Raw genomic sequence first — 13,214 nt, forward strand, 5'->3', positions numbered from 1 at the left:
AGAGTATCACGAGTCGAGCGCCGAGTCTCGGGCCCCTGAGCACCAAATTCACATCCAAGGGCCGCTCGTGAAGATCTGAGAGGATGCTCGAGCTCGCGCGACGATGATGCCCCCAGCGGCGCTCGCGGACAACCACACCTAGATGTCCACTGGGTAAGCTTCACCTTACATTTGCATAATTCGCTCTCGATCGGTGCTGATGTTTGTCTGTTATCCACAGTACTGGGTGGAGAGCCTGGTTATGTGCCAGAGGCTTGCCTTCTTGGAAGAGGAGATGAAGCAGCTGAAGGTGTCGAGCGGCCAACCTTCCGCCGCTCAAGAACAAATGGCCACCGAGGTGGCCAGATTTCAAGCCGCTCTGGAAAAGAGCGATAAATTGCTTGAGGCCGAACGGGCCAAGAGTGGACAACTACATTCGGTCCTCTCGTGGTGAGATAAGCAATATGTCAATCCCGCTGCCTTGTTGAGTGGACGAGCCGTCCACCTATATCTTCCATGTTGCTGCTAGCTCGTCACTCTGGACTTCTGTGACGAAATCTGCCAAGGCTTGAGCTTTGATCATCGCTCGGGGTTGATACTGAATGTCGAACTCGCTAAGTTCTGTCGTCCACTTAATCAGCCGTCCGAACGCCTCTGGATTGAGGACTCTTCCCAAAGCACTGTTAGTCATCACAATTATCGAGGACGCCAGGAAGTACGGGCGGAGTCTTCGTGCAGTGAGTACTAACGCATAAGCCAACTTTTTACGAGACCAGTGTAGCGGGACTCAACATCTTTTAATACACGGCTAAAAAAATACACAGGCTGCTGCTCTTGGTCATTCTGCCTAACTAGAGCTAACTCGACCGCATGCTCATTGGATGATAAGTAGATCCAGAGTGGCTCACTCACAACCAGCATGGCTAACACAGGTAGTGAGTTCAGATACTCCTTTAGCTCCTTTAGCGCTCGGTCGCACTTGACGCCCCATTATAATTTTGAAGCTTGGTGCAGTATCTTGAAGAATGGCACGCTCCGATCAGACGACTTAGATATGAACTTAGATAGTGCCGTGATCCGACCGGTCAACCTCTGGGCTTCCTTCAAGTTCCGAAGCGGCGACATATCTTGCAAAGCTTTGACCTTGCTTGGGTTGGCTTCAATGCCCCGCTCGGTGACTATGTAGCCCAGGAAGCGGCCACTCCTCGCGCCGAATAGACACTTGTCGAGATTCAGCTTTATCCCATAAGTTCTCAGCGTCCAACAAGTCTCGTTGATATCTACGCATAGGTCAGCAACTCAGAGAGATTTAATTAGTATGTCGTCGACGTATACGTCCATATTACGACCGATCTGCCATCAAAATACTTTGTTCATCAACCTCTGGTAAGTAGCTCTAGCGTTCTTCAGTCCGAACGACATGATATTATAGCAGTATGTCCCATCGGTCGTAATGAAGCTGACCTTCTCCTGGTCCTCGCGGGCGAGTGACACTTGGTGGTAGCCTTGGTATGCGTCGAGCATGTAGATGAGCTCGCAGCCCACCGTTGAATCAACCATCTGATCTAGGGGTGGAATCGGGTAGGGACCCGTCCCGTAATCATCTTACCCAATTCCCGTCCTGATAAAAATTGGGAATCAATTTCTCTCCCGATCTCGTACCCGACAAGTGTCGGGACTCGAATGTTCGGGATCCCGAATATTCGGGATCCCGTCGGGTAGGGAGATGATATCCCGAATGTTCAAATATATTCATTATACAGCAACATTTTGAGTCTATATTAGTACTACTATTGAGATATTATCAAACTACCAGAAATACTATAAATCTACCAGAAATAAACCAAAAGAAGTGTAAGCAGACCAGCAGGAATTGTCTGATATATCAATGATGTTCCTAACACAAGAGGCTTACAACCAAGAAGACCAACATTGGAATTTTGTTGACATTACACCATATCCAGATCAGTCTAATGAGACAGAAAAAGTTCTGAGAAACAGAAAAACGTATGTAGAAACAGAAACAGTTGTGATGAACCAAATCAACTTCCAAAAGAAGAAAAAATAGTTCAGATGATCAAAAAAATAGATAAATATGCAATTACAAAATATATTACTGCTGGAATCCAATGAGAAGTGGAATAGGAAGAAGTGAGAGAGGGGAGTGGGAACTATTTTGGGAGAAGAGGATCCTGCTGTTATACTGCAGGAAGCAGAGGAAATCCATGATGAAGAAGAAATCTGTTTAAATCAAATCTAGAACTGAAAGAAAACATAAATAGCAATCTGGAGCAGGCAAGACAAAGAGTAGAAGAAACTAGAATCGTCAATGGCTTTTGGAAATGAAGAGATAATAAAAATAAAACAAGCAAAGAGGACAAACTGTTGGAATTGGATGAAAATTCACCTGAGCGATGCAAGCAGTGAGGCTTTGCATCATTTTGGAGGCTTTTGGTAAGATTGCAAATCTTGTGGCTCCACGAAAAGTAGCACTATGGAGGATGATATAGCTGAGGCTTTGTACAGATGAAGAAACAAACGAATTGTGAGCAAGGATTCTAAATAGCATAATGTAATTAGATTCTCACGCAAAAATGAGGAAGAACAGAAAAGATGGAAAGGAATTCTAGTTCAGTTACCATATTAAGAGGAAAATTATTAGGATCATTCATTAAATTTACACCCTTTGGTTTGATAGATTTACAAGAAATCTCTAATTATTTACAACTGAAGCCCCCAGGAGAGCATAGTAACTTAAATATTGATGTCATTGTCATTGATTTCCCAATTTGCTGTTCCAATTCCAGAATAGATCTCAGTTGTCGCAACTGAACTTTTCAATTTGGCTTATAATTCCTACACATGGCAAATTCTGTCATAAGTGGAGTCTCCAAAGATTACAAGACGAAATCGTGAAACTAATGTCAACATAAGTCCAAGCTCAAGCACCATTAGTTCATCCATTTAAGCCATGAGCATATGTTGAAAATAAGGGATCGATAAAGTATTCCTTAGGTGTCAAATTGCATAACATAAATTATCTCAGAGGCGAACTAAAAATAAACAAATTATGTAGAAGAAAATTCAAACTAAAGAAATATAGGACATCTAGAAGGGTCTGTAGCATTTCAAGCTTAGGTACCATTAATTCATTATTCAACCATTTAAGCCATAAGCATATGTTCAACATAAGGGATCAATGGAGTGAAAAAAAAATCAAGTATGCAAAAGAAAATTCAAACTAAAGAATATGTAGGATGTTTAGAAATGGATGTTTTTGAATTAGCATACATTATTCAATATCAATATGATTGTAGATGGAGATAAAGATAAAGAATTTGTGGATTGTAAAATCAGTCTGTTAGTGATAACCAACTATGGTTATTCAACACAAGAGACATTTAAATTCTATAACAGTGAATAAGAGACACAACAACGGTGATACTACATTTACATGTTTGGACAAAACTTCTTACATCAATCAACTTGCTTGGTTCCTGCAATACCCTTATAGTGGATGCCATATGCTTGTAAGTAATGGAGTCATATCCTTTGGATTTCCCAGTTGCCTTGTCTACAATAACAACCCCTTCCTCGATTTCTCCATGCACGCTAAAAACTTGAATAAAAGCTATCTTTAAGCATATCATGTAAAGATTGTAAAAAAAAACAAAGAAGAAGATTTTTACACATTTAGGCAAGATGAGCTACAAGAACAATGAAATATTTAGAATCACATAATGGAAATGCATCATGTATTTTTAACAAGCAAGCAGAAAAGCACTCACAGACTCAACGCACAGAGTTTCTGATGTAGTGTCCCAAGACAAATCACGAACAAATAACTTGTGTCCCAAGACATAATACTAGATATTTTCATGCAGAAACTAATATAAAACTTAGGGTTTTCAGGTAAATGAAAAGATACACATTGATGGAGATAGCAACACTGCAATAGTCAGAAATAAAAAGATACAAATGTTCATAAATGACTAGTAACTTGATATGAAAATGTCAGCAGATAACTAAGTAGATGTCTTAAAGATCATCATTCACAAAACACTAGTGCTGATGATATTCATATTCTTCAATATCTGCCTTTATCTGGTAAGTAGGAGCATCCGCAATTAAGCAATGAGGGTACCTACAAACAACAACTATCATATAAGTATAATCTATATTCTATAGTCTATACCAAGATAAACAAGTTAAATATTGACTTACTTGTGACCACTTCTTCACAATCCTTATAAAAGTTGAATTTATCTTCTGTCGGCTCTTTGTATAAGTTAATTTCTTCACCTCTAAGTCAGTCACTAGTGCACACTAGTGCCTCCACCATTTTGGGATGCAATGATGCCCTAAATGGATCTACAACCCTCCTCCCAAGGCTAAAAGCATTCTCACTAGCAACAGTAGATGAAGGGATTGAAAAAATATCCTTGGCAATCTTAGGCAAGACTCGAAATGTCATTGTATTTCTTTTCCACCATTCCAAAATATCAAAGTTTGAGCTCCATTTCACAAAAGGATCCGAGAAGTACTTGTCCACCTCATTGGTTATTTCTGCTTACTTTTGAGCTTTTCTTAGTTGAGCCATTTTCATATGATAGTTTAGTTTAATGGGATCATTCTTATACATTTTCATCAAATCTTTATCTACATCGCCATCATCAATCCCATTAATATGATCCAAAGGTGAATTCCCTTTATATGCATGATACAACTCCATTAGACAATTCTTTAAACCGTCAACAAAGGATTGTATTTTACTAGCATCCAATTTCATATCTCCCAAATGGATCCCAATCATTTGAAGTTTATAACAAGGATCTAGAATGTGACCTAGGAAAACAAGCTTGTTCACCTTCTCAAAATTACCCCAATACTTATTGAACTTACTCTCCATTCTCTTAGCAACTTCTTGTAATGAAGGATTAGCAGTGTCAAGTATTATCTCATCAATGATCATCCTCATTGCAACTATTTCCTCCTAAATCAAGGGTGATGTAGTTTTCTTGGTAGCACTAAGTTGCAATGTAGTATCATGAAACCTCTTGAGAAAATTCACAAAGACTTGTGCTTTCTCTCAATCTTTTTTCATAGGAGGCTCCACTCTCTTTTTCTTCTCCGAACCATCTACCTCTTCAAAGTATTCAACAAATTGAACATTCTCTGCCATCCTACCAAACACTTTTTTAAACTTGTATGCAACAAAAAGCATTGTATAGGTGGAATTCCTTCTTGTAGGCATATCCATTGGAACGGTTGATATTTTATCCATCTTCAATAGGATAGCACACTCCCTAAATTGGTCCAACTGTGCCCCAGAAGAGTGAATATATTTCACACAATTTCTAATGGATTAAACTGACTCATTAAGAAACTTCAACCCACTCTTGACAATTAAATTTATAATATGACAACAACATCTCAAATGCAAGTATTTACTATCAAATAAGAGAGTGTCCATTTCCTTTAGCCTCTTTCCCATGTACTCCATCGCTTTATCATTCGTGCTAGCATTATCAACTGTGATAGTGAAAACTTTATCTATCCCCCAATTGCTCGAGCATGTTTCTAAAACTTTGCCAATGTCATCTCCTTTGTGAGAGGTAATCTTGGTGAAATTTATTATTCGCTTATGCAACTTCCAATCATTTTTCAAGAAATGAGTTGTGATTACCATGTAATTGATATTCTGAATTGAGGTCCAAGTATCGGTCGTGATACTTACCCTTTGATCACCAATGACACTCTTTATCTTAGCCATCTCCAGCGCATATAAATCTCATATAAGAGATGTAATTTTCTTTCTATTGAGAATCTTGAATTGAGGTTGAGCTTCCTTCATCATCTCTACAAACCTTGCCGCTTCCACTACCCTAAATGACATCTCATCTTTAACAACAAATGCAACAACCTTATCTTCAAGCTTTTTTTAGCAAAAGATGTGGAGTGTCAAAGCATTATTCATGGATGACTATGTTAAGATTGGTTGAGAAGAACCTGATTTCACCGCATTATGAGGATTCTTTTTGCATTTCTTCACATGTCCATCAATGTCATTATTCCCATGTGTTTTGCTATGGGCAGGAACTTCAGTTTTGCAATAATTGCAAATAGCAACAACAACAATGACCTCATTTTTGTCATTTCTCCTTATAATTTTCTTGGTGTGTGACCATACATCCGCTACTTTTTTCCTTTTGCCTCCAATATCTACTACTTCCTCATGAATGATTGATGTTTTGGATGGAGATACTGTGTGAGGTTGAGTGATGGAAGGACAGCTACCACTTCTGCTAGATGCATCCATGAATGAACTTATGAACGACTATAATAATATGAATATTGTTAAGAATCAGATAGTTGCACAATTAGAAACATTCAAATATTACTAAAAAGAGAATGCTAGGTGAGCAAGATTTAAGAAAAATAGAGATTGACAATTTGACATCATGTTAAAAATGTATATAGACATATATCATAAGATAGAACACTTTTGAATAAACACTTTACTGAGCCCCCAAGGAACTTATCACAAGGTAGAACACAATATTTAGATAGTTGTACCAGACAAAATAGCATACAAATGCATGTTCACGATACTCAAGTAATTAGGGAGCAAGATTTAAGAAAAATATAAAACCTATATAACACCTAGAGAACATTATAAGAAATTCAGTTCACCATAAACATAATACACATACTATCATGGTGAACAAATTGATTGAAATCCATATGAAAGCAACAACATCAAACATAAGCTATGATTGTAACCATGTAATACTCATGCTAGTAACTTGAACACTAGTCATACAATAAAAAAAAAAAATTTGACCTGGATATTTCCATAAACTACCATAATCATACAAAATTCAATATGATCTAGGACCAAAATCCACATGCAATCTGATAACTATAAGTAAAAATCACCCCAGGATCCATTTATACTTATTGGACATATCACAATTAACAATTAGAAATTACATCCCTATTCACTATATCTTGGATTCATTTTAAAGGAAGAAAGGTTACCAAGAATACATTTTAACCACATCTAACTAAAAACATTAAAATGATCAGACTCCAATATAAGAAGAAACTAGAGAATCCAAAATTTGTCCATTTATGATCTTCATATGGGAAACAAAATGGACCAAAAAACAGATGAAAAGGAACTAAAATGGCAGGTAGTATTTGAACAATTTTCAGACAACAAGGAACTGTGATAGCTAGTAAAATTATTCCAAAGATGTCCATGGTCTCGGGAAGATGGGTTCCATCAAAAATGACTCCTCTAGGAGCATCAGTCATCTCCTATGATGCACTGTGATCAGTTAATTGAATGTCCAATTTGTATCAAAATATTTTTTTCTTATGCGTCGTTGTTGACTCCGTAGCTGCAAAAGTTTGGTATAACTCTACTGATGCATAATATCTTCTACAATAACATCCACTTCTATGCCTACCTTGACTTTAGCTTAAACATTTCTAATTCCAGATACATAACCAAAAAGAGGTTCAGATACATAACCATCATGAGTTTTGGCAAATACCTTTATAGATCAATGTAGCTCTTTGCTGCCTTGGCCAGTAGAGCACGGACTAAGGGAGGGAGGGTCCGGAGGGAAACGTCGACCGTGAAGACTCGATACGGGAATGGAGGAGGCAGTGCGGCTTCGACTGTTGTTAGGGATGCTGTAGCCGAACACACATAGAAATGGAAGAGAGATAAGAGAGCTCCCGAATGGACAGGCGGAAGCAGCGGATCAAAAAGGAGGTGTGGCCGTGTGGGAGTGGGCTAGGGTTGCAGTGGAATAAGTCAGCGAACGACGAAGGGTGAAGGGCGAGGGCAAGACCGCGAGGGCGAAGGGTGAACGGTGAACGACGAACGGTAAACGGCGAAGGGCGAACGACGTCGGCGTGATTCGCGTGTGGCGTGAAGTGATCAAGTGAACGGCGTAAGTACCCTAGTTTACTGTTACCTTACTTTTCTATGTTTCTTTTGTGTTTCTTAAAATCATACTTCAGTTTTTAGATATTTTAATTTTTAAACCTAGTTTTCTATATTATTATTTTTTTAAAAAAGTCGAATTACAAATTATTATTAATATATTCGGGTCGGGTCAGAAATCCTGTCGGGTAGAACTTGTGTCCCCAATCCTTTTCCCGATTTTGGTTTGGTCGGGAAAAATCCTAACCACTCTGGTCGGGAAAGATTCAGGTCGGAAAAAATTCAGGACTAGAATGGGTTGGGAGTCGAGAATGGTCAAAAATTTTGTAAAAAATTCCAGCCCTAGGCAGGGGATAGGAGTCTTTTGGGCAGACCTTGTTAAGATCATGGAAGTCAATACAGACCCGCCATTTGTCGCACGGCTTGGAGACTAGCACAACATTAGCTAGCCAGTTCAGGAATTGGACTTCCATGATATGGTCGGCTTCCAGTAGCTTCTCTATCTCCGCTTGGATGATCACGTTCTGCTCCGCGCTGAAATCCCTTTTCCTTGATTAATTGTGTTTAAAAATTCAAGGACAATGTGGGAAAATGTTGGGTGAAATGTATACATGATATTATTCAATCAAAAATACTAATCAACCAATCAACATCTTCCTTGATTCCTAAAATATGTATGGTGGAAGGATGTAAGTGTCTAGTGCAAATAGTTTTTCTAGTAATAAGAAAATCATATCTAGATTTTTGCTCATCATTTCTAAAAATAATATGATACTCATTATCGTTACATTCGTCGCGTGCACTCCTCTTCCCTTTGCCCTTTGAAGTTGCTTTCTTTTTGTCTTTGTCCCTCCCCGGATCCTTTCCTCCATTTGAACCTCCACTTCTTCAACTGATCCTCTTCAAAAGGTCGAACATGATTGAAAGTTTGGTTGGAGAAGGTCATTATTGAGGAAGAAAGAAGAGAGAATTTTGTAAGAAGAGGTAGATCTTGAGAGATGAGGAAGCTTGAGGTTGAAGAAGAAGAAAAGGAATTCTTAGATTTAAGTTTAGATCTAAACCTAGATCTAGATCTACATCTTAAAGAGATGATATCTAAGAATCCTTGGTGAAGAATTTGAGAGGTGAATGAAGAAGGAGGTGAATGGAAATGTAGAGAAAAATAATTGTGGAGAAAAAGAGGCGGAAAAAGAGGTGTTTGGGGTGGTGTGGTGGCAAACACGAGCAGGGCATGACTATGTCTTAAAGACACAGTTGGGTCGAGCGGGTCTTCACATAGTCGTGCCAATTAACACGACTTGGGTCTTCTTTGCCTCGGTTGAGGTCACACGACAGTGTCAAATGACACGACCTCACCTGACTTCCTCTCAGGTTAAGTCACACGACCATGTCATTTGACATGGCCTGAGTCTTCTTTGCCTTGGCTGAAGTCACATGGTGGTGCCAAATGACACAGCCTCACTCAGCTTCCTCTTGGGTTAAGTCACATGGTTGTGTCATTTGACACGATCGACCGACTTCTTCTTCTTCTTGGCTAAAGTTACACGGACATGTGGATTCCACACGACCTTGGTCCTCTTTTTCTCAGCTGCTTCACACGGCCGCATGAGGTCACATGGTCGGCTCCTTGAGGTGTGTGAGGGCTGAGTTCTTCTATGACTTTTCTCCTCTTCAACTTCGCTAGCACCTCCACGCCCATGAGAGGATCATGGCTAGTTTATGTAAGCTGTGTAAAACCTAAAAATAAAATTAAAAAATGAATAAAACAACTAATAAAGAAAAAAGATTGCAAACTAAGCAGAATAAAACTCTCGGGTTGCCTCCCAAGAAGTACTTGTTTTAGGTCTTTAGCTCGACCCCGCTTCCGTTCATTACAGAATATACTCATGGAGGGACAACTTCCCCTCCTAGGGTTGGTACTTCAAAATCTTCCTTCTTCCTCACCCTTGGCGGGCAGACATATTTTTGATTTTTATTTGGGGGCCTCCATTCCTCCATTGTCAGACTAGGAACGACATCTAACGGTCACCCATGAGAATGAAAATTTTATTCCTCAAGTTGGTGTGCATCTATCTTATTTTCGATATGGTCAGAAGATTTAGACAATTCAAATTCTAACATTTCCTTGCTTATCACTAAAGACAGTATGTGATTTTTAACATCAATTAAAGCTCCAGCAGTGGTAAGGAATGATTGTCCCGATATGATTAGGATTTTTGGATCTTCCTCCATATCAAGCACCGCTAAATCAATGGGTATAATGCAACCGCTCACCTCTATTGGCACGTCTTCAATTATACTCATATGATACCTGCATGAATGATCAGCTAATGGTAATATCATAGCTGTGAGTTTAAAGTTTTTCAAACCTAACTTATTACAAATAAAATAGGAAATGAGGCTAATACTTGCTCCCAAATCACAGAAAGCTTCATTAAAAGTAGTAATCCCTATCTTGCAAGGGATAGAGAAGCTTTCGGGATCTTATAGCTTGGGTGGTACCATATTTAAAATCAATGCGCTACATTCCTCGGTTAATGTTACAGTCTCATGTCCTTCTTTCTTTCCTTGGGTTGTTGTGATCTCTTTCAAAAAATTAGTAAACTTTGACATTTGATGAATTACATCTATCAATGGAACCTCGATGTAAAGCTCTATAATTTTCTTCAAAAATTTGTTGAATTCTTCATCCTTCTTTATCATGGCCAATCTTTGAGGGAAAGAGACTATTTGACTTTGGGTGGATGGTGGAGGAGTCTCTTTAACCTTCTTGATATTCTCCTCCTCATTTGTGTTTCTCCTAAGTTGGGTGAGGGAAGAGAGAGCTCTCCTAGAGTATCAATCTCTTCAAGAGTAGTCACTTGGGGATCTCCCAAGGTTCGTCCTCTCCCAAGCTCAATCCTATTATAATATTCAACCGAATTCACATCTGTTTTGCCTGAAAACCCCCTAGGTGCTCTTGTAGATGAAGAAGTCATTGGGCTATTTGGCTATCTAGATTTTTATAATGCTTTTTAGAATTTTTCATTCTTTGTTTAAGTTACTTGAGATCATTCTTCATTTCTATTTGAGCTACGTGGACCTCTTCAAGTAACTTTTCGATTCTTGAATTTTGATGGCCTTGTGACAGATATTGTTGTTATTGTTAAAAATAGCATTGTGATTGCTCCGGTTGATAGCTTTGCCTTTGACTAATGGGTGGGCCTTGGTCCTGGTTGTTCTTGTAGGAAAATTCGGGTGGTTCCTCCATCCCGAATTGTAAGTGTTGTAGTACGAATTTTCTTGCTTGGTATTGAAATTTGTTATGGCATCACATTGCTTGGTATTCTCAAGTTGAGAATATATGGCCCCAAGTGGGTAAGCTTCTTGCACATGCTCCGTACTTCCACATGTATCACACACTCCTACAATGGAGTTCACCGTGTTTATTCCCATGATTCTAACTTCTTTGTTAAGGCATCAATCCTTGCTGATATAAGTGTTACTTGTCAACATCAAATTTCCCCAATATTTTAGTTGATTTCCAGAAAAGGAGCTTCCACTTCTTTCAGACACCCATTAACGATGATTAAGAGCCACACTCTCAATAATTTCTTCAGCTTCATCTAGACCTTTGTTCATTAATGCCCCTCCGGTAGCAGAGTCGAGAGACACTTTGGTGCGGTAGTTGATGTCATTATAAAATGTGTGGATGACTAACCAATTTTCTAGTCCATGGTGAGGGCAAAGTCCGAGCATATTCTTGAATCTATCCCTATCTTCGTATAGAGACTCTGTGTCAACTTGTCTGAAACTAACAATTAAATTCTACATGTGTACATTTTTGATTGGAAGAAAGAATTTGTCAAGGAATAATTGTTCGCATTGCTCCCATGATGTGATACTATTTGTCAGCATAGAAGTGAGCTACAACTTGGCTCTATCCCTCAAAGAAAATTAAATAATAATAATAATATCATTACTTCGGTCGGGACTCTGTTTATTTTTATTATCCCACATATCTCATAAAATACCTCTAGGTGCTGGTTTGAGTCTTCATGTGGTTCACCCCCAAACTGATGCTGCTGCACCATGTGAATCACCGAAGGCTTTATCTAAAAAATTATTTGCTTCAATGGATGACCTGATGATGCTAAACCGAAACTCACGATCATAAGGAGTTGCGTAATCCTTAAGAGGTTTGTTTGCCATTTTAGATGATGCATGTTCTTCTTGTTGTCTTTGCATATTTCTTCTTCTTTGATAGGTTCTATTAATTTCAAGATCAAGTGAAAATAGATCTCCTGCAAGATTAGATTTTCACATGTAAGAACAAGATTATATGAATTCCAATTGCAGAATTTAAATGCAGAGAATAATAGAGTTTTCATATTTAGAAACAAGAATCAAAGTGTAGGAAACTCAAAGTGCAGAATTTAAATTGTAAGAATGAAATTGTAGAAATAAGAATAAGCTATTGCAAGATATATCTACAAAAACATAATTGCTGAAATATTTACAAAAAAGTGAAAGAAAACAAGTTTAGACTAACTCAAGTGCTTATCAACTAATGTTATATGCGTAGTTCCAAGCAACGACGCCAAAAACTTGATGTGAGTCTGCAAGTATACAAGTGTCATCAAGTAAAGGAAAGTTAAACTATCGATTCTACAGGGATTGGATATAAACACTAGAATCTAAGCACAGTGAACTAGTTAAACTATCGAAAGATTTAAGATTGCAAACACAAATGTAAAGGAAAGTAAGTAAGAGAAAGAGAAAGAGAAAGAGAAAGAGTGTTGAGGAACTTGGTTTAAAAAATATTCTAAGGGTTTGGTTTTATTATGATGGTAATTAATATATCATGAATCATCTATTGCCTATCCTCTATTCCTATTCACTTGTAGAAAGTTAGATTCATTATCGGCTCTTCCCCAGGGAGGTCAAGGCAGAATGCTAACTTAACCTATATCCTATGTTACTAAATGGAAGTAATTCCTATGAAGTTCGATAACAAGATACCTCTTCCATTAGGGTTCCTCAGCCATATACCACAAAACACACTAACATTCAATAACATAGAGATATAAATAGCAATTATGTCCAATTTCTTACTTCCTTGTGGAGAATTGCTTTTCCTTTCAAGGTAATACCCTAGATATTCGAAAACGGGATACTCTTATCACTAAAGCCCCTTGATCATACGATCTAAGATATTCTCTTTACGGGATTAGCAATTCTACACAAACATTCAATCAAACATGAAAATTAAGCTCAAGCACATTAGACATACATA

The sequence above is a fragment of the Zingiber officinale genome, chromosome 8B (genome assembly GCF_018446385.1).
Source record: "Zingiber officinale cultivar Zhangliang chromosome 8B, Zo_v1.1, whole genome shotgun sequence".
NCBI classification, from domain to species: Eukaryota; Viridiplantae; Streptophyta; class Magnoliopsida; order Zingiberales; family Zingiberaceae; genus Zingiber; species Zingiber officinale.